The 22,745-nt window shown below is 34.8% G+C and overlaps 1 protein-coding gene across 3 annotated transcripts in view; it reads right to left on the reverse strand.

Moving 5' to 3' along the window:
• IQCM (IQ motif containing M) overlaps positions 1–22,745 on the reverse strand; it is a 412,415-nt gene that overhangs the window by 361,784 nt on the left and 27,886 nt on the right. For 2 of the 3 annotated variants that reach the window (XM_036234284.1, XM_036234285.1), the window contains exon 3: positions 16,249–16,670. The exons of the other annotated variant lie outside the window; for it this stretch is intronic. The gene's annotated coding sequence lies outside the window, so the exon portion shown is untranslated. The remainder of the gene's footprint in view (positions 1–16,248; positions 16,671–22,745) is intronic. 3 annotated transcript variants of the gene reach the window in all.

The raw sequence follows: 22,745 nt of genomic DNA on the forward strand, positions 1-22,745 counted from the left end.
CTTTGCTTCATTTTCCTAAAGGCTGTTGATCCTTAACATCTTTATTTATGCTTTGTTTTTTTTTTTTTTCATAGTATACTCCATAAAATCGAGACTGTCAATAAGGTTTAGAAATTGGTGGGCTGCTCTGAGATAGTATAGAAACTGAGCCAGGTATCCCACTGAAAACCTGTCTTCATTTCTCCATCACAAGCTTTGCTCAACTACCCTCCCATTCTACCCAACAATCATAGCAGGAGGGCCTAGAAATAGTGCCAAATACGCATTCTCCTTTCCTAGTATTTAAAGCTAAAAGCTTTGAGAGTTCTTAACAGTCCAGAAGTCTACAGCTAAGTTACTTTTCCATCTCATCCTTCCTCACCAGTGCACACTGACTATACCTGCTAGAATATTGAATTTATCATTAAATAGCTGAAGAAACCATCATTAATTGAGAAACATATCAGAAAGGAGTCAAAGTAAAGCAGCAGCAACTCATCAATAAATTATGAACTCTGGACATGGACAAAAGAATCGTGCCTGGATTTGCATCCTAGGCCCTTCATTTAAGAACTGTGTGGCATGATATAGTATTTAAGCCAACTTTCTCATTATAAATTAAGCAGTATAAATATTTCATAGACACGTATAGCACAATGCATGGTACATAACAGACGATTAATAGTAATTCTCTTCTAACCACCCTCTGGCCCACCAGTCCAATCCTCCAAATGGATATAATTTGTTGACGTTTAAGGACATCTCTGTCATATAATTCATCTTTCAGAGTATAAAAATAAACATCAGAAAGAGTAACTATATTTCCCGGATTTAAGCAATGCTTTGTGACCATCTCACAGTACCTAAAGGCACTTGAACTATCTGAATTCCATAATCCGTGCTCCTGGGCTCTATAGTCTTCATTGCTCCTTCAGCAGCCAATCGGATTGTTCACTGAGCAATTTAAACTTACCACAGTAGCAAAAGTGACAGTATTCTGTGAATATAAATGAAGGCTCAGAAGACAAATGTTCTTCATAGTAGTAAGAACCGGAAAGTGTTTATTTCTAGAACTTTAATGACATTATAACCAGATCGTTGACACACGAATGAATCCTTACTAAACTGAGGTATAAGAATATTCCAGATATACCTCGTGTGATCACACCTACTGGCATGACTTTATTTCTAATGGAAAGTTTACCACTGCTTAATAGATCTAACATTTTGCCAAGAAGATTTTACCTCCTAATATATAATGAGAGATATATTTTTGACAACTGATTAGAGATTAATAGAAATTGTGATTGATTCTTACCAAAAATTTAAAGGAAAAAACGTACACAGTAAAGATCCATAAGATAATTTGCCACAGTTTTTTGCCATCCACTATTTCACAGCTGAGGGAAAATAAAAAAACTTCTTTCTAAAACTTCAAGATTTCTCAGTATAGAGATCATTGCTTTTTGTTGAAATTGGCATGTCCTAATAAATAGAAATAGTTTGGGGTAATTATGACTTACCATATAAAGCTATAGAGAAATTATCAGCTTTCAAACTATTAAAATATACTAAAATACACTTAACACCAAAACTCTACTGAATATAATTTGTTTTCTGGATGTTGAGGAGCTTCAGAATCGGGAGCTTTTAGGTCATTGTTATGAAAGCAATGGGAATTAGATTATTCATAAAGAAAAAACTGAAGACTGTACAAGTAGCTCCATTTGTTAATCATGGTGCCTGCCTGTCAGCAGTCCCTAATACTAAAACTGCCCAGGCCTACAGCCTCTGCACAGTGGCAGCCCAAGGAAGCTACATTTTGAAGTTAAGGCAGTACCTGCTGACTGGACCAGTGATCATTTGACCTATAAGAAGTCGACCCACAGTCTAGCCAGCAATCTATAATGTGCTTTGACATGAATAAAAAATCAGCCTCTATCTTAGGAAATTTAAACTTGTTTAAAAACAAAACAAAACAAAACAACAAAAAACCACTATTACAGCTGTCAGAGAAAGCCATTGAAGTTTCATAGAAAAATGTGGGATGGAGGAAACTGTGACAGCCAAATCCATAAGTATGCCAAAATTATGAGTAAGTAGAATGTAAAAGGTAGAGAAAAGATATATAAGAGAATGGAGGGTGAAGAATACAGTCAACAGAGGAGAATGAAGCAGACGTATGAAAAGTAGCTACATTAATAGCAGAGCTCTTGACTCAAAATCAATAGACTCCATTGTCCAAATCTCTGGAGCTACTTGAGATTCTGAGCCAACATATAGTTCTGGTTTCCTCTTGATTCTCATACCTTGCTTGTGTCTTCCCCTCACCCTAAATTACCTGATGCAAATTAATTGAGTGTCAAATATTTTCAATCAAATCATTGTATGAGATTAAAAAGATTGCAATGTCTACTGTATGAGAATAAAAAGATTGCTATTTTTAATTGTCTTGAATAAACCTCTGATGGTAATTTATTTCTCATTGATCTTTTCCTCATAAAAGATTAGTAAAGTAATAGTAATAAAGTTTAATTACCGGTTTTTTGGATTTCATTTCAAGTAGCATGTAGATGCTCTGTGATGTATCTTTTAGGAGAAGGGCAGATTGAATCGGAAATATAGAATTTAGATTGAGATGAAGGCTAAACTGTCCATGTAGAACAAAACCAGCTTCACAAATGTACTATTGCTATAACTATTTTGAGAAATTCAGGTACTATTCAGGTCATATATCCCCAAGAAAGAAAAAAAAGAAAGAAAAGAAAAGAAAAGAAGAGAAAGAAAGGAAAAAAGAAAGAAAGAAAATTTGCATTGACTTTTTTACATAACTGTATATTAACTTCACAAATCCCTAACTCCAATGTACAAAATAAAAATAGAGAAACCTAATTAAATTATATACAGACATAATACTCAGACAGCCAATTTTAACAAATAAATCAAGTAAAATAAATAAAACAGAATGCCAAGACAAGAGAAGAGCAGGAGAGAAAGAAAGAACTGTAGAGAGGAAATTCTAGAGATTAAAGTTTAATGATCCCAAATCTCGATACAGATACACTTTAGACTCCACAAGGAAAATGGGGTAAGCAGACCTAGAGAAAAGGCAGGCTGAAAAATAAAAAAAAACGAATACTCCATTTATCCTTTACTCTCTCAGATTTCTTTATGAATGAGGCAATAAAAAATTGTGTTCTTTAGTCCAATGTTATAACAGATTGCCTATAAAAAGAAATCAAAGGAGAATTTGTGGTCAACGTTGAAAATAGAAATATTTCACTCAGGAAATCCTAATTACATTTTTGTTAAATTATGTTATACACTTATGTGTTTGTTTATGGTATTATTATTATTATTATTATTATTATTATTATTATGACATGGGTTAATGAAATCCCGTAAGTTTCAGCTGTACAATTCAACAGTAAGGCAAATTTACTGCATTCACTGTCCATAGTTAGATTTCTTTCTGTCATAACATATTTGACCCCTTTTAACCCATCTTCCTACAGTATACTAATTGTTAAAATAAAATTTTCACTACAACTGGAGGTTCCCATGTGGATTTGGTTTTTTTCAGATTATCGTATTTCCCCAAAATATGTGATGTTTAATACTAGATGTTAATACCAAGTGAAAGCACCTCAAGGTTATATGTAGCTAGTTGTGACTAACTCAGATTTTGACTCTAGCCTGTCTTCACCACTCTCTTTTCACACTGGAGTCCAAGGTCATTCCATAGGAAGATGTCACTGACAGGCCTTGCCCACCCCATTTCCATAACCATCATTACTACCAAATCTCAAAATGTGGTGTTAGGAAACATAAATGGATGTTAGACACAGTGATACAATAATGATATTTGGGCTGAATAGGCTTTAGCGGAACATAACCACCCCCCATCTTGTGGTTATTATAAGGAAATGTATTCTACAGTCTAGTAAATGAGTCAACATATTAACTTTTGGAAGGTGCAAGTTGGGGGCCACACGCATATGTGCATGTGTGTGTAATACTTAAAGAAGACTTCAAGATCTTCCCTGGGAATATACACAGAGCTTCTAAAAGCCTAAAGCAGGGGGAAAGTGAACTTAAAACTTCTCTTCATGTAGAAACATTGCATTATTACATTTGTTTTGAGAAGTCAAAGATTTTACCACAGTTAGAGAAACATTATTTTTATGCATTGCCTAAAGGTGACTCTATAAAGTGCCAAGTGTTCGTGTCATTTTAAAAGTTAAAAGTTTCTGTAATCTATTATAAAGTTTAAATGACGGGGCAAATAAAATTTTTAATGGCAAAGGAGAGAAAAACTGAATTCACTTTTTTTTGGAACCTATTAAGTTAAAGTGATTTTTAGCACACTCTGCATTCTCCTTGCTTCAAAGAGAAATAATAATTCAGAGACCAGCCCTTTTTTATTCCTCAGAGAGGCATAAAGAACAATGACTGAAATGACTTTGAGAGGAGAAAAATAACTGACAGCCAGCCAAGAGAATGGATACTGCTGTGAAGAAAGAACTTGGATAAAATATATCTTGGGAAAAGGACATAAAAGTGTAGTGGAAAATGAGGAAACAAGCACAGAAGAATGAATGTGTCTGGGGAAATCAGAAATACTACAAAAGTTTTGCATTCAAAACATAAAATATAATGGGCACAATATTGGCCAGATATAAACTCTCAGGAAAAAAACTTACATTACTTCCAGTGCCTATAAAATATGTTCATATTATGAAATTCTATTTATTAGTCTACTCATTATTTCCAAATCTAGCATGGCTAAATAAATTGTCACACTTGTTCTATTTATCACTAATCCTTAGTTACTAAAAACTCCAATTTGCATTTTATTAAGAAAAAATAATTAAATGGAGAACTAAGTCTGGACTCCTTTAATAAAATGCCCTTGCTTCCTTTTTCCATTGCATTGCAAGATTTCTTTCAGGAGCAAATTATCAAGCCTTGTGAGCTTTTTTTTTTTTTTTTTTTAATTTCTGTCTTTAATATAATAGCCAATGCTCAATTAAAAAATTAGAGGTTAATTAGCTACACTTATCTGAAACATATTTCTCCTTTTTTCATGAGTTAATAAACTGAGAACAGCAAATATCGAGCACAAGTTTTGTAAAATACAATCTTAACAAGCTTTATTACATACACTAACAGGAACCGCAAAACTCAGCCCAATAATACAGTTAATCTTTTACTAATTGCAAAGTAAGTATACCCTCATTGGAATGGTTTCTTTTTTTACTCAAAACCTTGCAGTGCAGGTGCCTATTTGCAGTATTAAAAGCCAGCACACTGCATAAATCCTGAGAGGCACCATTCACTTTGGGGCCCACATAAATGTACCCCCTGGAGTTGCGCAGTATATAGGCTATTTGGCAATATATGAGACCCTAGCAGTATTTATATTCACCATAGTCAGTTTTCCTACAGGCCTATATCACACGTGTCAGTTTCAAAGAATAACAGCAATAAAATTTATTACTTATCATCAAACCTGATTCTGTCTTTGTCATCCATGTCCCGGTAAGATGCTATGAAAACACACCAGCTTTTCTTCAGACGCATTGAGTTTAAATCTCAAACCTGCCACTCACTGGCCATGAGACTTTATGGAAGTCATCTAGCCCCACCCAAGGCCCTATTCATGTCTCACAGCGTAGCCATCTCTCACAGGATTGTTATAGGTACTGAATATAAAAACACAGGTAAACTTCCTAACATAGGAAACATACCCAGTACATATGAGCTGTTGTTATCATGCCACCAACATATTTAAACATATACACTTGGAATATAAAAAAATTCCAAAAGCTAAGGGATTCAGGATTTGCACAAGGACTCAGTTAAAAATTATGCCCTGATTAGATAATTGTCATAATAGCATACATGGTATTACATATTTTTATATATTCACATTAAAGTTATGTCATAGACTGGTGCATTTTCATACGCACCTACACAAATCATTCTCTATAACACATAAATTTAAATAGAGACATTAATAAATGTGACAATAGTTTTTAAAAGGTTATATTCAATTGTAAAAATACAACCAGAGGCCCAGATGCCTATACAATGGAGAGGTAAGTTCCACCAGTCAGAAAACAGATATTCTAATCTTATGCAAATTGTTTTACTAACTTAAAAGGGAAGTGGTGGTGCTCAACTCATTTAATGAAGTTGATGATAACCTTGTTACAAAAATTAAGATATTTTAAGATAGGAAATTATAGATTAATCTCACTTATGAGCATGGATACAAAATTCTAAGCAAAATATTATCATTTCATTATAGCAGTGTGTTTTTTTAAAAAAGATGTGACCATGTTTTATTTATAACAGTAATACAAGGATGAATAAGTGTGATAAAAATATTTTTATGATTTTAGCCACATTAATTAATAGATTTAAAAAGTTACGTGATCATCTCAACAGACAAAAGGGGGGGAAGCATTAGATAACATCTTACCCATGACCAAAAACAACAACAAAACAAAAACAAAAGTCTTAGAAAAATAGCTCTAGAAAAAGTAGTTCATTAACCTAAAAAGGATATGTAGCAAAAACTTAAGAGTTGATATTATATCGACCAAGGGGAAGTCTGAAGCATTCCCTTAAAAGTCAAACATAAGACAAGGATATTATTACCACTGGTTCTGTTCAGCCATGTCCTGAAAGTCCTAAACAATGCAATAAAGGAAAAATAAAACAAAAGATTTAAGGATTGGAAGAGAGTAAGCATAAGTGTCATTACATTATAATTAACATGATTTTGAGCCTAGAAAACCCTAAAAGAATCTATAGACAAATTATAAGAGTTCAGCAGAATTGTGAGGTGAAGAAAAGAGTAATATATAAAATCTATAGTATTCCCACATACCAGAAACAATTAGAAAATATAGTTTTCAACAGACCCCATTTACAATAGTAATAAAAATTAAAAATTCATAGAAATTTTTTAAATTAGGTTGCCCTTATATGGATAAAATCTAAAAAAAAACCCCACATTATTTAAAGGTAGAAAAGGATGGCAAAAATAAAAGAATTAAACAAGAATGATTTTCATTTTGCTCAAATTTATACATAAATTAATGTAATTCCAATTAAAATTCCAAAAGAGATTTCTGTGGAACTTGAAAACCTTATCTAAAACTTACTTAGAAAAGCAGTGGGACGATAAAAGCTGAGGAGGTTCTGAAAACTAAAAACAACCTGGAATGACTTGACAGAGTAGCAAGAAAACAACACATTATAAAACTCTAATAATTAAGACAATGGGATCTTGGCAAATTAGTGCAATGGGGAAAAAAGAAGAACTCAGTAAAAGACTATTCAATAAACAATTGTGGACGATTGTTTAAATGTATGGAAAATTAAGAAGTTTTGGCTCCCATATGCAAAAATCTCTGTGGTTTAAAATATTTAATAAAATTGACAAAAAAATTGAAAAACAACTTAAAACATTTATAAGAAGGAGTGGCAATCTTTATGTCTTTAGGGTAGAAAAAGATTTCTAAAACAGGGTACCAAAACAATAAAAAAATATTTACACTACAGACTACATTTAAAAAATAAAACAAGTGCAACAAAAGACAGCTAAACATGAAAAGAAAATCTATAAACTAGAATATATAACAGATAGAGTCACCAATGGATGGTATTCATAATTTACCAAGAACTCTGAAAAATAAGAGAAAAAAAGCTAAAAAAAAAAATAGCCAAAGGGTAGAAAGATATAAATCAAAGAGAAGGAAACATAAATGGCTAATGAACAAATTAAAAGATGTTCATCTCAATCAGTAAACTAGAAAATATAAATTAAAACCACAATGCAAGACCATTTCACACCCATCGGGTTAGCAATAAATTTAAGTATGACAGTACCAGGCAAGAATTCTCATAAACTGTTGTTGGAGTTATAAATTGGCACATCTTAAAGAAAAATTTGATAATATTTAATAAAATTGACTATAAATATGTTTTTTAATCTCAGCAATTTCCATTCCTGGGGATATATCCTAGAGAAATTGTTACAGGGGGATAGCCAAAGACACCTATATGCAATGTCCTCTGTATGCTATTTATGATAGCAAAATATTAAAAAATAACCCATATGTCTATCAACAGAAGAATGAATTTTAAAATTGTTACGTAGTTAAACTGGAACAATATTTTTATTTTATTAGTCTTTATGTTTTTCTGTATATGTTTGATATTTCTATTTTTAAAAACAAACAGGGATAGGATAAATAGAGTGACCACATTTGCAAAAGGAAATACTTCTAGATATTTCAAATCTATGAGCCATGCTAGAAATTGCCCAAAAAAGTCATCATATGATAAATTCACAAACACCTCAAAGGCATCAGAATGCATGATTTACAAGGAACAGTTCTAATTGAACTCACCTATTTTTGTAACACGACAAAATAATAGATCTGGGGGGTCAGGAGGAAGAGATAAATGCAAGGCCCCAACTTTAACAAGACTGTGCCATAATGTATTCTCATCAAAAAATAGGAGGGGGTGGTAAATGAAAGGGGGATAGAACAATCTAGACCTAGACTTGAGCCAGTAGAATAAAATTATATAGCACACAAGAAGATTGACAACTATTCTTCCTTAAAGACCATTATAAACCTCTGGGTACAAAAATAGAGGCAATTCTAGGTTCACATGTCTCTCAGCTTCAGTGGTAAAATAAAGACCCAAAGACCTTAAATGTGCAGTTGACATCTATCCAAGAAGGCGTGAAAAGAGTTCTGTCATATGGGGATGCGTTTATTAAATTAAGAAACCAGTCAAAACCAATCTAATATTTTAAGAGAGTGCACTAAAAGAGGAGTATATCTAACGATGAAAATTAATGTTCTATATGTCAATGATAAAAATAGCTGAAGCTCTAACAAAGAAGCACAGTTCAGAGTGCATCATATGAAAAACCAGCTTTGGCAAGGAAAGTGATGATTTTCCATGAAGCAATTAATTCTATGAGAGACAGTTAAGATAGCGAGGGACAAACCAGCTTCCCACAGCTGCATCTCCAATGCAGTATGAGGAGGCAAATCCACTCTAGTGGCCAATCATGTGGGTGACCAGCCAGATGGTCTCACATGCTGGGACTGATCAGTTGAGAGCAGAAATCAATTTAGAGGTCAGCTTGGACATCAAATTGATGTTTAAACATCAACATGCCATTGTGATCTAAAAATCAATTACAATAACAGGATACAGAACTAGGAGCCCTGTTCCAGTGTGTCCACCTCCACCTCCACCACTTAAAAGACATGTGGAGGTATGAAGATGGGCAGAGAGATTATTCCAAATCAAGAAAGTATGCCTATAAAAAAAATTATTTTAAAATCCATATTATGAGAGAATTTCAGCTAGACATTTCCTACGTGTGAAAGGCCTTCCCCAGAATGTGGTTCCTACTGCTCTCCATCTTAGGAAAAAGAAAATGAGTTTAGCTGTGAAACATGCAATGTTTAGAACAAAAATTAAAATTAACTGTCTCACAGAGAGCAGCTGATAAACTTTAGAATGGGTCTGTATGAGAAACCATAGAATTTGCTTTTAAGGAAGCATTCTTTAACAAAAAAAAATTTTATATTGCTCTGGATAATTTTCTCAAGATTTTCCTAGGTCTTGAAATAAGAATCTTCTAGAAACACCCCCTCCTCCACTTATAAAAAATTACTAAAAACTATTTGAGAAAATATTTTAAGAGAAAAAAAGTCATTATAAATTAAGTACTTGGCAAAGTAAACTGCATTGTGCAATGAAAGTGTTTTACCTTAAATTATACACCCACATTTTAAAAGATCAGCATTAATGCTTTTAAAATAACTAATGCTTCACAAATATATATATATGTACGTATGTATATATATACATATATGTGTGTGTATATATATACACATATATATATATAAAATTTCAGAAACCATCTGCCCACCAGTCATACTTCCTTTGTTACTTCCCTGTGTTTTCTTAACTACTTCATTAATATTTGCATCAGAGTAGGATCTTACTTTCAATTGATGTTTGTAATATTACATAATTGTTGAAATTGCACTGAACGAAAAACACGTAAGTACTTCTGAGGAGTTTGCATGCTGAAGGTGTAAGCATTCCCAGAATCATAAATAAGTGTGTATTCAACACTGTAATTGCTGATATTTCTCTATCCTCAGGTATCTGCCTTTTATCTGAGGGAGGAATGGGCTCAATTCTTCCCCCTTCTCAAGTAAAGTAGCAAAGAGAAGGAGGAGATATGTGTATGTAAAGGGTGAGATGGTGCCCCTCTGTGTGATCCTATTCTTGGGCTCTTAAAGGAACCAGGGCAGGTCACCACTGCATATATATACTCAAATTGCAATGGAGGGGTTTTTCCCAGCTGAGATTGTGGTAGAGCACAGAGCATCACGATACCATAGACTAAGAATAAATGAAAATAGGAAAAGTGCTCTGAGTATAGGAGTTCATCTATCTTTGTAACTTGAAGAGATAAAAAGCAAGAAGACTAAATTTCACCTTTAATCCAAACAGAAAAAAGAATAGGAATTCTGATTGGCTTCCTCTCCTTTCCTCCCTGCCAAGGCTGAGCCTGGGCTGAAGAACAACTCTCCCCACTGGGGTAAGACTGAGAAAATGAACCTGTATCGCTTAGATTTTGTCAACGGCAAACAAAAGAAACCGACTCTAGCTAGCTTAGGAGGAAAAAAAATGGAATGTTTAGCCATAACATGAGGTTACTACTAGAATTAAAGAAAAAACAAGGGGGAAGAAAGATTTTTATTAAAAACAAACAAACTAAAATCCAGGAAGCTCTAGGAATTTAGGAACAGATAATTCCTTCACAACTACCACAACCACCAACCCCCTATTATAAAGAACAAGTTCCAGTTCTACTCAGTTGTCCTGTGTCACTCAGGAAAAAAATGCAAATCAAGGAGAAAGAACCCAATCTTGAGTTCGTGCTCACCCCCTCAGACAAGAGTTGAATAGGAACGTTACTTGACAGTCTACTAATATTGAGTTCATCATGGTAGGGGTCCTTCACCCAAAGAAAACTTAAGTTGTTGTTAGGAGAAGTAGGAATGAATAATAGGTGGACGAAATCAAAGTATAAGCACTAATTAACCAGAGCGGGGGGCTAGCTAACAAGATGGGGAGGATTAGGGGCATGTGCATAAATTCACCAGTTCCAGAGACAGTAGGTTTACTTGACCCCTTTCTGATGACTCTTAGCAATCTAGAACATTCTTTAGAATGCAAAAAATTTGCTTGTCTATCATTCTGCTTTCGGCTACTTATATTTCGGCTACCTATCACCCTCCTGCCAAAAATCTCACTTCAATGATAGATTAAGAGAGATTTCTTCATCCCACACTCTCCCTCCAATGAAAGCATGCATACCATTTTAAATATTATCTCCTCATAAATTCACTCATTTATTCATTTGGCAACATCTGTCTTTGGCTAGGAATTGCCACTTAGAAGCACAATTATTTGGGCCTATAGCAACCATATCCTTGAGGCATAACTCAGGTAGCTAAATAAGCTATTGACACAAATATGCATACAAAGCCATGTCTAAAAACTCCTTGAAGTTAAACGTGGTTATGTTAGACTTGGAGGTACTTCATCACCTCAAGACCCAACCAAACATCACACCAAAAGTGAGAGTTGTAAGGTATTCAAAACAATAAAACACTTGAAAATTTTAAAGATGACAACTCTATAGATTAATACACGTTTATGACACTTTCAAATGTGCCCCAAATTAAATATCTTCATAAAAGGTGCATTATTAGGTCATTGTTTGTATGTAAGTATAGATGTCAGCACTATTTATACAGTCATTTGGTTTCAAGTGGCACCTACCTCACACAGACCACCCCACTCTTATTTTTTCTGGCTCCCGTTTCTTCATAGGAAGTGAATGGAGATGGACGCCTACACAAACACGTATAGGTATTTATACATTCACCTACATAACAGCCAGCATGTTCCTACACTTGAGGTGGAGACCCCATACATGCAGCAGATAAAGTGACTCACTTAGTAATAAAATCCTCCTTACCTTTTCTGAGCATAAAGAGCATAAAGCAGTCAAAGAAAAAAAAAAAAGAACAAAAACATGCAGGGACTTGGCAAAGAGCTAAAAATAACAAGGGCTAAAAATAACAGGGAAAATGTTGAAGAGAAAATTATAAAAGTGTTGTTCAAAGGGAGTAAAATTTTCCAACACCAGAGGAAAGACACATTTCTTCCTTAGGTGTCCAAATCTGAGTGAGGTAGCCAAGCAAATATGATGAGCTATACCCTCAGCTTGTAGCAGCTGAGAATGCAGTGAAATCTGGGCAGACGGCCAGCTAGAAGGTCCACTCTGGACTAGGAAAATAGATGTTTTTAATTAAACTGTGATACTTTTAAATACCTACAATAATCCAAAGAAGATAACAAATGGTTAATATGGAGAACATGGATTTAATGAAAAGATAGGCAGAATTTCTTATCTAACACTCAAATATTCTTATTGCATATAAAAGCGTATCAAATTTAAATTAGATTTTTTTAAAAAGTATAATCTGCTGCACTGTTATTTTTTAAGCTTAATCACAGAAAATCTATAGCGTGAATGCTTTAGATTCCACATTCTAATGTATTCAGACATTTAGAGTCGCAAATGTTTCAAAACTGTGCCAAAAAGATACCAGCTATTTTTAATTTGGAAGAGCTATGAAGCTTTACATTTCCTTAGCCTCAGACTCTTGACCACCATGAATAAAAATTGTCTGAAAACATTAGAGTAGTTGCAGGAAGGATGTCAAAGGTCAACCCCTCCCTTCCGAAGAGATGATGCTATTGACTTAGGTGTAGGAAGAACAGGGAGCGTAGTGGTCCTACTGTGAGGATGTAATTTACCCTAAGTGAGGAGAGCATGTTGGGAGACCAAAGCGGACAACATTTGTACTTTAATTCATATTAAGGACCTGTTTCACGGCTCAAATAATTGCTTTCTCCAGAACCTCTTTTACACCTGAAATTTTTTTTTTCTGGAGAATGTTGATGGTTTGCTCCCTGACACTGGGTTGAATTAGTAAAATCCACTAAGAATGTGGCTCCCAATGTAAGGAGCTGGCTTTAACTAGGTAATATGCAGAAATACTATACGTCACTCAAATCTATGCTTTTCTACTTTTCCTTCTTTGTTTTATTTTCTTTTTATTGTAATAAAATATGAAATTATCATTTTAATCATTTATAAGTCTATAATTCAGTGGCAATAATTACAACACCCAGTGTGGTACAACCACCACCATATCAATTTCCAAAACTTTTTCATTGCCCTAACCAGGAACTCTGTACTCATTAAGCAATACCTTCCTCCTCATTTCCCTTTCCCCAGCCCCTGGTAGCCTCTAATTCATGTCTGTTTATAAATTTTCCTGCTCTATATATTTCACATAAGTGGGACCATTACAATATTTGTCCCTTAGTGCCTGGCTTATTTCATTTACTGTGTAATGTTTTTAAGATTTGTCCATGCTGTAGCATGTAAAACAATTCCATTCTTTTTTATGCCTGAATAATGTTCTAATGTATGAATATACCACATTTTGTTGATTGTTTCATTGGTTGATATATATTTGAGTTGTTTCCATTTTTTGCCTCTCGGGAATAATGCTACAATAAACATCGGTGTACATGTGTCCGTTTGAGTTCCTGTATTCAATTCATTTGGCTTTATACCTAGGAGTAAAACTGCTGGGTCATATAGTCATATAGTAATTCTGTATAACTTTTTGAGGGCCTACCAAAGTGTTTTCCACAGCAGCTGTACCATTTACATTCCCATAAGCACTTTTTTTTCCTTTTTTAAGTAACTTTTTTTTTTTTTAAGCCTTAGAATAGCCCAAAAGAGAAGGAAGGAATAAGGAACTGGCTTGTAGCTCAAAGAGCCAGCCCGTGTAATCCTTCATCTGTCATGCTGTACTGCTGACTTTTATAAATGGGCTGCAAAATGGCCCTCATTCTAACACTTGGCTTTATTTTTATTTATTTTTTTTTATTACGCAGATGTATAATTAAGTACATATTTCTTCTTTTGGTTCACTAGTCCTTATTATTTCTATTTTCCATGCTAGGGTTGTGGGAAAGCATTATTTTGGTTGGATGGAAAGAAACAAGTCCAAGGCCTATTATTAGTTACCCTACATACATTTCAGGAGTTGTCCTCTGTTCCCCTAAATACCCAGATCCTTCCACCTCACAGGACTGTGGTTACCCTTTCTAGTCTTTTTCCTCCTTTAACAAGTTTTCCCATGTCATTCCCCAGAGCAATTGCAGGCTGCTCTTACTGCTTGTGGCAGATTGATTGTCTCATTTAGTGATGTGGTTTTCCTTTGCCTGTAGAAAGAATTTCTTCTGCATTAATCTTTTGTCTTAAAATTTCAGGAATAATTCCAGTACATATACAACTTAATGGTTACTAGAAATGTGAACTGCACATGATTACAATCAAAAGCACCACAGATGACATTTTCGAAAACTGCACTCGATACGTCTTTTTTTGGCCTGCTACGTGCCCCCAAGTAAAAGAGTTTCAGCTGAGTTTTTTAAAGTCCTCAGAGAGCAAGAACCTTGCTAGAGGACACATTCTCAATGTGCAGCCAAAAGTAAATCCTTTTCTCATATCACCAACCTGGTCAAGGGGCAGATGGGAATCACGAAGTTTTTCTTGAAGATGAAGAAAACGAGGTATTCTCCTTGGGTGAAAAATTTAACAGGTTCCAAACTATCTCGGTAATCAGTCAAGATAAATAATGTCTTAATACAATACTTTCTTAAAAATAAGAATGCAAAAATATGCATAAACAATATATCAAATTTTTAAATAAAGATAGGATTAGTATTACTGTTTTTCCTTTTGCCTCTAGCTTCAAATGGTTCAATACAGTACTAGTGGCTAGAAAGGTTTTTATTATGGCAAAAGAAAAGCAGAATGACTTTAACATTTCTTTGGTTCCATTATCGCACTTCCTCAAATTTCTGTCCCACAGAAATCACTCACACAAGAGTCCTGGACAAAACTTGTGACCCAAGTAAAGTTTATCCTCAATGGATTCCATCTCTTCCTTTTTCCTCACTTCTCCCACCCTAAGTACTCAATGATCTCACACTGCCCTTCTGATTTACAAGGGCCTCTCACTCGGGCACTGTAGCGAGACCTGCTGGCCCCTAAAATAGGCCAAACTGCACCTCTCATAGCCTTTGTGGAGCCCCAAAGCAAAAGGAAGCTACCTCAAAAGAAAAAAAAAGTTTGACATCAAAAAAGGGCCAAAGATTATTGAAAGAGAAATTAGTCTGAAATAGAATCATATAATTTCACAATAAGACTACAGCAAATCACCTAACCAATTCCTATTATTTTACTAATAAAGGAACAAGCCCAATAAGGTTAAAAATGACTGTGCAACAAGTTACATTAGAAGTACAGCAAAGACTAGATCTAGCAGGTCCATGCGCCTGCCTACAAAATTGAAAGAATTAATCTTTACATTTTTGATATTTGTAGCAGAACGTAAAAAAATTCAGACACCATAGAGATGTTAAACTACTCAATTCTTTGAGTTTACTGCACTCAATCATTAATGGTCTCAAATATTTATCCAGGGATGATTTTGTGTCTGGAGTACTATGCTAAAAACTTGAAGTCTAGATGTAGGAGGTGAAACTTCAAATAATCATTCAAAATAAAAAAGAAGAGAGCCTTGAAGAAAATAAAATGGGCAAATACAAATGGGGAGAATGAGCAAAATAAGCAATATGCAGGTTCACTACAATAAAAAATTTTTAAAGAGCCAGCATTGAAGTGGGTTCCAAAATTTGATTTTAGAAAACTTTTTCAAATATTGCATTAATCAGGCTATCATCAAGGTCTGGCCTAGGAATGTAAGTGTATTTTCTAACAAGTACAGCAGTCCTCCCTTATCCTCAGGCAGTACATTCCAAGATCCCCACTGAATATCTGAAACCACAGATAGTACCGAGCCCCATGTATACGTTTTTTCGTATACACGCATATCTGCGGTAAAGTTTAATTTATAAATTAGGCACAGTAAGAGATTAACAACAATAACTAAAAGTAAAATGGAACAAATATAACAATACATTGTAATAAAAGTAATGTAATTGTGGTCTCTTTCTCTCTCTCAAAATATTTTATTGTACCGTACTCACCTTTTCACTCAAAAGAAGTACCTTTCAGCTTCTCTTTGTCATATCTGAAGTGTCGGCATTACTATTTTTGTGCTTTGGGGCTATTATTATGTAAAACAAGGGTCACCATGACAATACCATGACAATCTGATAACCAGCCAGCTATGAAGTGACTAATGGCCACGGAGCGTCCATGGGCGGTCACTGAGCGTCCACCGAGCATCCATGTGCAGTCGCAAAGCATTTTGGGTTGTGGAGCGTAGAGCGTCTGTGGCGTAAAGACGTAAAGGGTTGAGTCGCATCGTTGGGTGGGACTGAGCAGAGCTTACGAGAATTCATCATGTTACTCAGAATGGCGTATAATTTAAAACTTATGAGTTGTTTATTTCTGGAATTTTCTCATTTAATATTTTTTGAACACGCTTGACCGTGGGTAATTGAAACTGAAAAAAGAGAAACGGCGAAAAGGAAAACTGCGGTTAAGGTATGTTCCATGCACCGAAAAAGTATCATTGCTTCAGACTATTTTCCCTTCTAAGCGGTTTCTTATTACTTTCTAATATGATATATAAAATATGTTTATGTACGTCAAAGTCAACTAAAAAATAAACACCCACCATGATCTAGAAAACGTGTGTCACTTCACTGGACTACAATACATTTGGCGGGAAAAAATGAAGTAGCCCCAATTCTGTGTGGTGAAAAACATGCCAAATGCAGTTTACGAATTAAATATTCTTTAACAATCAGACATTTTCTATTTTAAAAAGCTTAAAACATTTAGAAGTAAACACTTTATATTCTTGTCCCAAATTATACTTCTAAATTTAATATGATGATAATCGTTGAAGTTGTCTCGTGATATGTAATAAACTAAAACAACGCCATGATCTGTGGAGAACTCTAAACCAAGAAATGATACATACTTTGAACTCCACCTCTGCACCCTCACCCTCATCCTTATTCCCACCCCAACTCCTCACACCCCCTTCAAAATTCGCCAAGATAGGTTCTTCCCACTCTGTTGATTCACCACATTTTCAAAGTTCCCAGAAAGTCTCCATTTCTTTCCAGAATTCAGCCAATGAATTACAAAGCAATTGTCATGTCACCAAACACTTTGTTTTACAGTTTTATGCAGCTCATTTGTCCTAGCTGCTACTTAGTGGTTTCTTTGCTTCCTCAATTGCAGGTCTAACATTATTTACGCTTATCTATGTCCAGTTTCCACATTCTTAATAGAAAAATGACACCACCAGGTAGATGCTACATAGCAAGGACTGTTTGAGCCTTTTTAGCAGAGGATATCACATTAAACTTGGACATAAATACTATCATTCAACTTAACTTGCAAATATTTGATTTTTCACTTGGTGGGCAGGCATTACTAATTAATATTATTGGTAAACACTAGGCAGGTGGTGAGGTGGAGCTAAATGTACTATAGCTACACAAAACAGTGCTTCAACAACAAGAGTACCTGAGATATTAATGCAAAATTGCTTCACATTTCATTGCTCATTTAAAGCAAAAATGTTAAAAGATGGCTCAGTGATGGTTCATTCACAATCAATATTCGCTTGTGTATACTCTAATAAACACAAATTGTGAGGCCAGGTCAATCATAAATTAAATGGACTAAAAGCATTCTATAAAATTAAAATAAAAAGTTTTATACCATGGCTGATATGCTGGATAATTCTTATGCAAACAAAGTGTTCCTGAAAGTGTTCTTCTAGATACTTAGTTTAGAAAATAAATATTGGAGCATTTAAGTGGTCCTTTCTGATAACATTTATTCATGCTTATATAAAATGAGGATAGGTAAATCAAATAAGAAAACACTTGGACATAAAGGATTTAGTTTTTCAATCTTTGAATCCAGCATATTGTAAATATATTGGTCTCCATTCTAACCAAAGCTTAAGAAATGTTAAATGAAGTGAAAGTAATACTAATCCTGTAATTATGATTATCATGCTTGAGTTTATGAATGCTAAAAGTAGATATTAGGATATTGATCCTAAATATTTTAAATTTATTAATGGTACTCTTACTCATTAACTTACTTTCTTCAAAAAAAAAAAAATATGGTGAGTTGGACAAGAACTTACATAGCAACTTTCACAAAATTAAGTAAAATGATAGGAACTATAGTGCTATTAAAGTTTTACTTTACCAGCAGGAAACTTACCCAGGAGAACCTATCTTCTCAGCCACATCTGACCCAATAGATGCCAACTGCAGCCTGGCCCAGAACTTATATATGAGGATCTGAGAAAAGACCTCTGGCCTGTAACAATGTTTTGTCCTAGACAGAGACTGATTAAGCCAATCAGACCTCACTCAGGAATCTGAATACAAGACACGTATACAGTGTCGATAACTGATTGTTGAGGGCAAAACCCAAGAGACAAATATTAAACCAAAATTATAGGGCAGTAAGTCATGCATTAGTAATTCAAGTAATTTCATTTAATGCCAAATAAAATGATTCCACCTAGTTCCATCACCCACACCCCACAATAATCTTGTCACTTTTTTCTAGTATATTGTAGGAAATTGAATTTTCTCACATCTTTGTCTGTTTCAGTCATCCTCACTTGCCACCTGGCTTCTAACCATTGCTTTCAGCTAAATGCCTTTATGCCACCAAACACCCTTAACCTAAGTTTAATACATATAACATATTTACTGAAGACTGAAGATAATGGAGGGTAATTACAATTGTAAGCAAGTTTAAACCGAGTGTTAAGTACCAATTTCTCTAGCAATTCGTTGGCCATTTCTGCTCTCGGTAATGTCATTAGCCATTTCTCTAGGTAAGCCTTGTCTCTTCACCATTCTGCAGAGGCCCCTTTCTCTTCAGTCTCATGTTCTTAAGAGTGCAAAGCAGGTAAAGTAAAAGAAGGAAAGCAAGTATAGGAGTAACTTCTACTTTCACAAAGAAATTTTTCTTTAAGCACATGGCTTTGTCAGTTTTTCATTTCTCATTTTTTTCATTGTTGAAGCTACTGTTAAGAAATATTATATATGTGTATGTGTAAGCGTGCGATGTGAACTGGTAACTGATTTTGTCCTTGTCTTCCAGTAGATATGGGACTGTGAGCACTAAAACAAAACAGGAAGTGTCTCCGTCTTCCAAAGCAGACGACTGATCTCTTGTTCTAGCCTCTGTTGCCAGGTAGGATGTCAGCCTAGTACTGTTAGATCCCCTGACCTTTCAAGAAAGCCAGAAATCCAGTGTGTGAAAATTTTCCAAATTTTTAAAATTCTGGATACTACTTTAATTTTTCTTTAAATACCATGTAAGCTAAATAAAATTCATGCAGTGTCAAATCCAGCCACAAGTAGACCCTGTATTTCATCTTCCATTCTAGGGTTCCTATCCACTATTTTAGTTGCCAATGGACGACTCTAAAATTCCAATTTTGAATGTTGAACTAACAGTTTTAAGTAGGTTAGGAAAGGAGAATTTACTAAATGCATCTTATGGGTCCTGAGCTAAGGAATGTGGCTGGGTCTTGAGAACTTTGGGTCAGGGAACTCAAATCCCATCAGAACCTTTCAGGTGTAGCGGCTACTTTTCTCTGTACAGCTGCTTCATCTCTCTGTCTCTGTCTGTCTCATTCCCACTCTGATGGATTTACTCATACCTTCTGCTTACACAGAAGCAGCCATGGAAAACACCAAGCTTTTAATTTCACAAGATTAGGCTCCTAAATAGACCTAGCTTTTTCTTTCTCAATTTCCAAAATTCTCAGGGAAGAATTCTGATTGTTCCAGGTTGGGTCAAGTGACCAGCCTTGAATCAATCAAATGTGACCACCAAAATGGGATCTCATTACAAGTGATATGTAATGTGTAGAGAACATCATACAGGGGGAAAAAAAAAAAAAAGACGAAAGAAAAAGAACAATAGGTGTTGTTATGCAAGCACATACACACAAACACACACCTACCCGTATAAACCTTTAGATAACAGCACAAAGGAGCCTATAATTACATGCTCAAATGTGTGATACAAGCAACTTAAGCTGTAAGACCTACTTAAAGATTTAGTGTCGCTCGAAGTTAGTAGAGGAAAATTTTCTGAAGGCTGAGTGATATGAGTTGTCCTCTGAGGAGAACTCATATCACTCAGCCTTCAGAGAGCCAAAGACTCAAAATGCTGACCAGTCACAAATGGAGACATTCAAATCAATTCAACAAAACTTTGCCAGAGGCCTGCGCTGTATAAAGGCAAAGGACCGAAGGTGATCATGAGGGTTAGGGAATAGTATGACCATTCTGACTCGTGCCTGGTTGAAAAATGAGCTCGAATAATAAATGTTCATCAATATTGAGGAAGTATCGTATAGAACATTATTATACTCAGCTCTGACTCTTACACATTTTATCAACTTGAATAAAAGCATTTAAAGTATGCTTACGAACTCTACCAAGTATACAAATTCAGAAAGGTTAATAAATCAAAAATATTTCCAAAGATTAAAATAATAGATCAAAACTGGCATAATAAATTTAATAGGACTTGATATGAAGTACTGCACTAAGAATCGAAATGAAAACTGGTTTGAGGCTCAGCATGTGGCAGATCTGGCAAAAAAAAAAAAAAACAGTCATGTTGGGGCAAAAAAATTGATCTTTTGTTAACTATAGCATTGCTATATGCCAATATCTGACAAGGCCTAACATATCAGATGCAATTTTAGCAGAATTAATAGAATTATGGTATACAGAACACAAGTAGTGCCACCGCTGGATCTGATGACATTCAGATGATCCCATTCAGTTCTGGATTCCACATTTAAAGAACACATCGGCAAATATTTCCAAGAAAGGGGATGAAAAAGTGGGAGGGTCTGGAAACCATCTCATAAAGAATAACCGAAGAGATCTAGAGGGGGCAGGGGGAAAGCAAGAAAAGAATTTAACGAGAAGAGCCACTTCGACTAACTCTGAGGGTCTGTAGCAGTTGGAATAAGTACCAATGGAAGGAAGTTACTAAGAGGCAGTGTTGGGTTTGCTTTGAAAAAGAAGCCAACAACGTCTGTCGTCCCGCAAAGAAGAAAATCGGATTACCTTTTAAAATACTGACCTGGATAAATATCTGCCAGTGACCTGTGGATCATATCCCTACAGTGAGAAGGAGGTTGGGCTCAATGACGTAATAATCTCTTCCAATATTCTAGATTCCATTTTTTTTCGTTACATATTTACTTATAAAAGTGAGGGGAGAGGGATCCTTTAGCCAAGCTGAAGAAAGAGGCATCCCACACCCTTCTTCTTCGACTCATTTAAAATTTGAAAACTACCATCAGCTTGGACAAGACGTTTGGCAAAGTTATTTTCTTCTAAAACCCTCAAATTAAATTTATCCAGAAAATAGACATAACAGTATCAGTTCATGGGCTATTTACTGCGTTAGGTTGGAATGAACCTGGGGGAGCCAAATGTAAACAACTTTTGCCTGAAGATCAAAACAGGAGCAGTGTCTGCAGCTCATTTCAGGACCCTCCTACATGCTCCTCTATAGAACTTTCATATGCTGCTGATGAGACAGGTCTTCGAGTAGAAACAGGACTTGAGTACCACTTATGTTGTTTGCTGGTTGCTATTAAATTAATTTGGACCAGTCATTAGAGTGTCTGAAGCTCAATTTTTTATTTTGAAAGTGAACCTATTATTGCAATAATACTTTTTAGAAATGTATAGAGATTAAGCTAGATAATACATATGAAAATATTCATAAAACTATAAATATTAGCTATTACATACAGAGGAAAAACAGTATACCATCAATTACAAATTTCTGCAGCTGAGATTTCTTGCACTGAAACCTTAATGCTCCATAAAATTCCTGCTTCCTCTTGCAAGGTTGCCTGGTTTTACTACACTGAGTCTCATTTTAAAGATGTAACCATTCCTTAATTATAGTTGTTTTCTATATTATAAGATTAACTGTTACACTTTAGCACTGAGTTTAGCAGCTGACTCAGCTTTAATACTTGTTTACTCAGACCACACACTATGACATAATATCTTTTCATTTTATCTCAGTGTTTCACACTAATTTTATAATTCTTAATTCTTAATTGTCCCAGTATTTCTGTCTTTTTTTTTTTTTAATTATGGGATCAAATAAAATATATTCTAGAACCAGGGTCAGAACTTCAGCTTCTGCTAATGAGTCACTCAACAATTTTATAAAAGGTAAACTTTTATAAAATCGAATAAAATCGTTCAACACCAAAGCTGACGTTTTAATCTAAATTATTTGTAAACCAGAAGGGAAGGATTAGGTATCGCTGAAACAAAAGGATTTTTCGCTTGCAACATTTTAAATAATTTTACATGGCAGTATGTTTTTAAAAGTTTACCGATTCCCACATTTAGTAATAAACTTCATAGGATGTCTGGCAGAAATTCCCTGCCACAACAGTTTACATCGACCATCTGTGTCTGCAAGAAGCTTCCAGATATGCTGCCACCTGATTCACTGTCCCAGCTCTTCT

The sequence above is a fragment of the Rousettus aegyptiacus genome, unplaced genomic scaffold (assembly GCF_014176215.1).
Source record: "Rousettus aegyptiacus isolate mRouAeg1 unplaced genomic scaffold, mRouAeg1.p scaffold_m13_p_16, whole genome shotgun sequence".
NCBI classification, from domain to species: domain Eukaryota; kingdom Metazoa; phylum Chordata; class Mammalia; order Chiroptera; family Pteropodidae; genus Rousettus; species Rousettus aegyptiacus.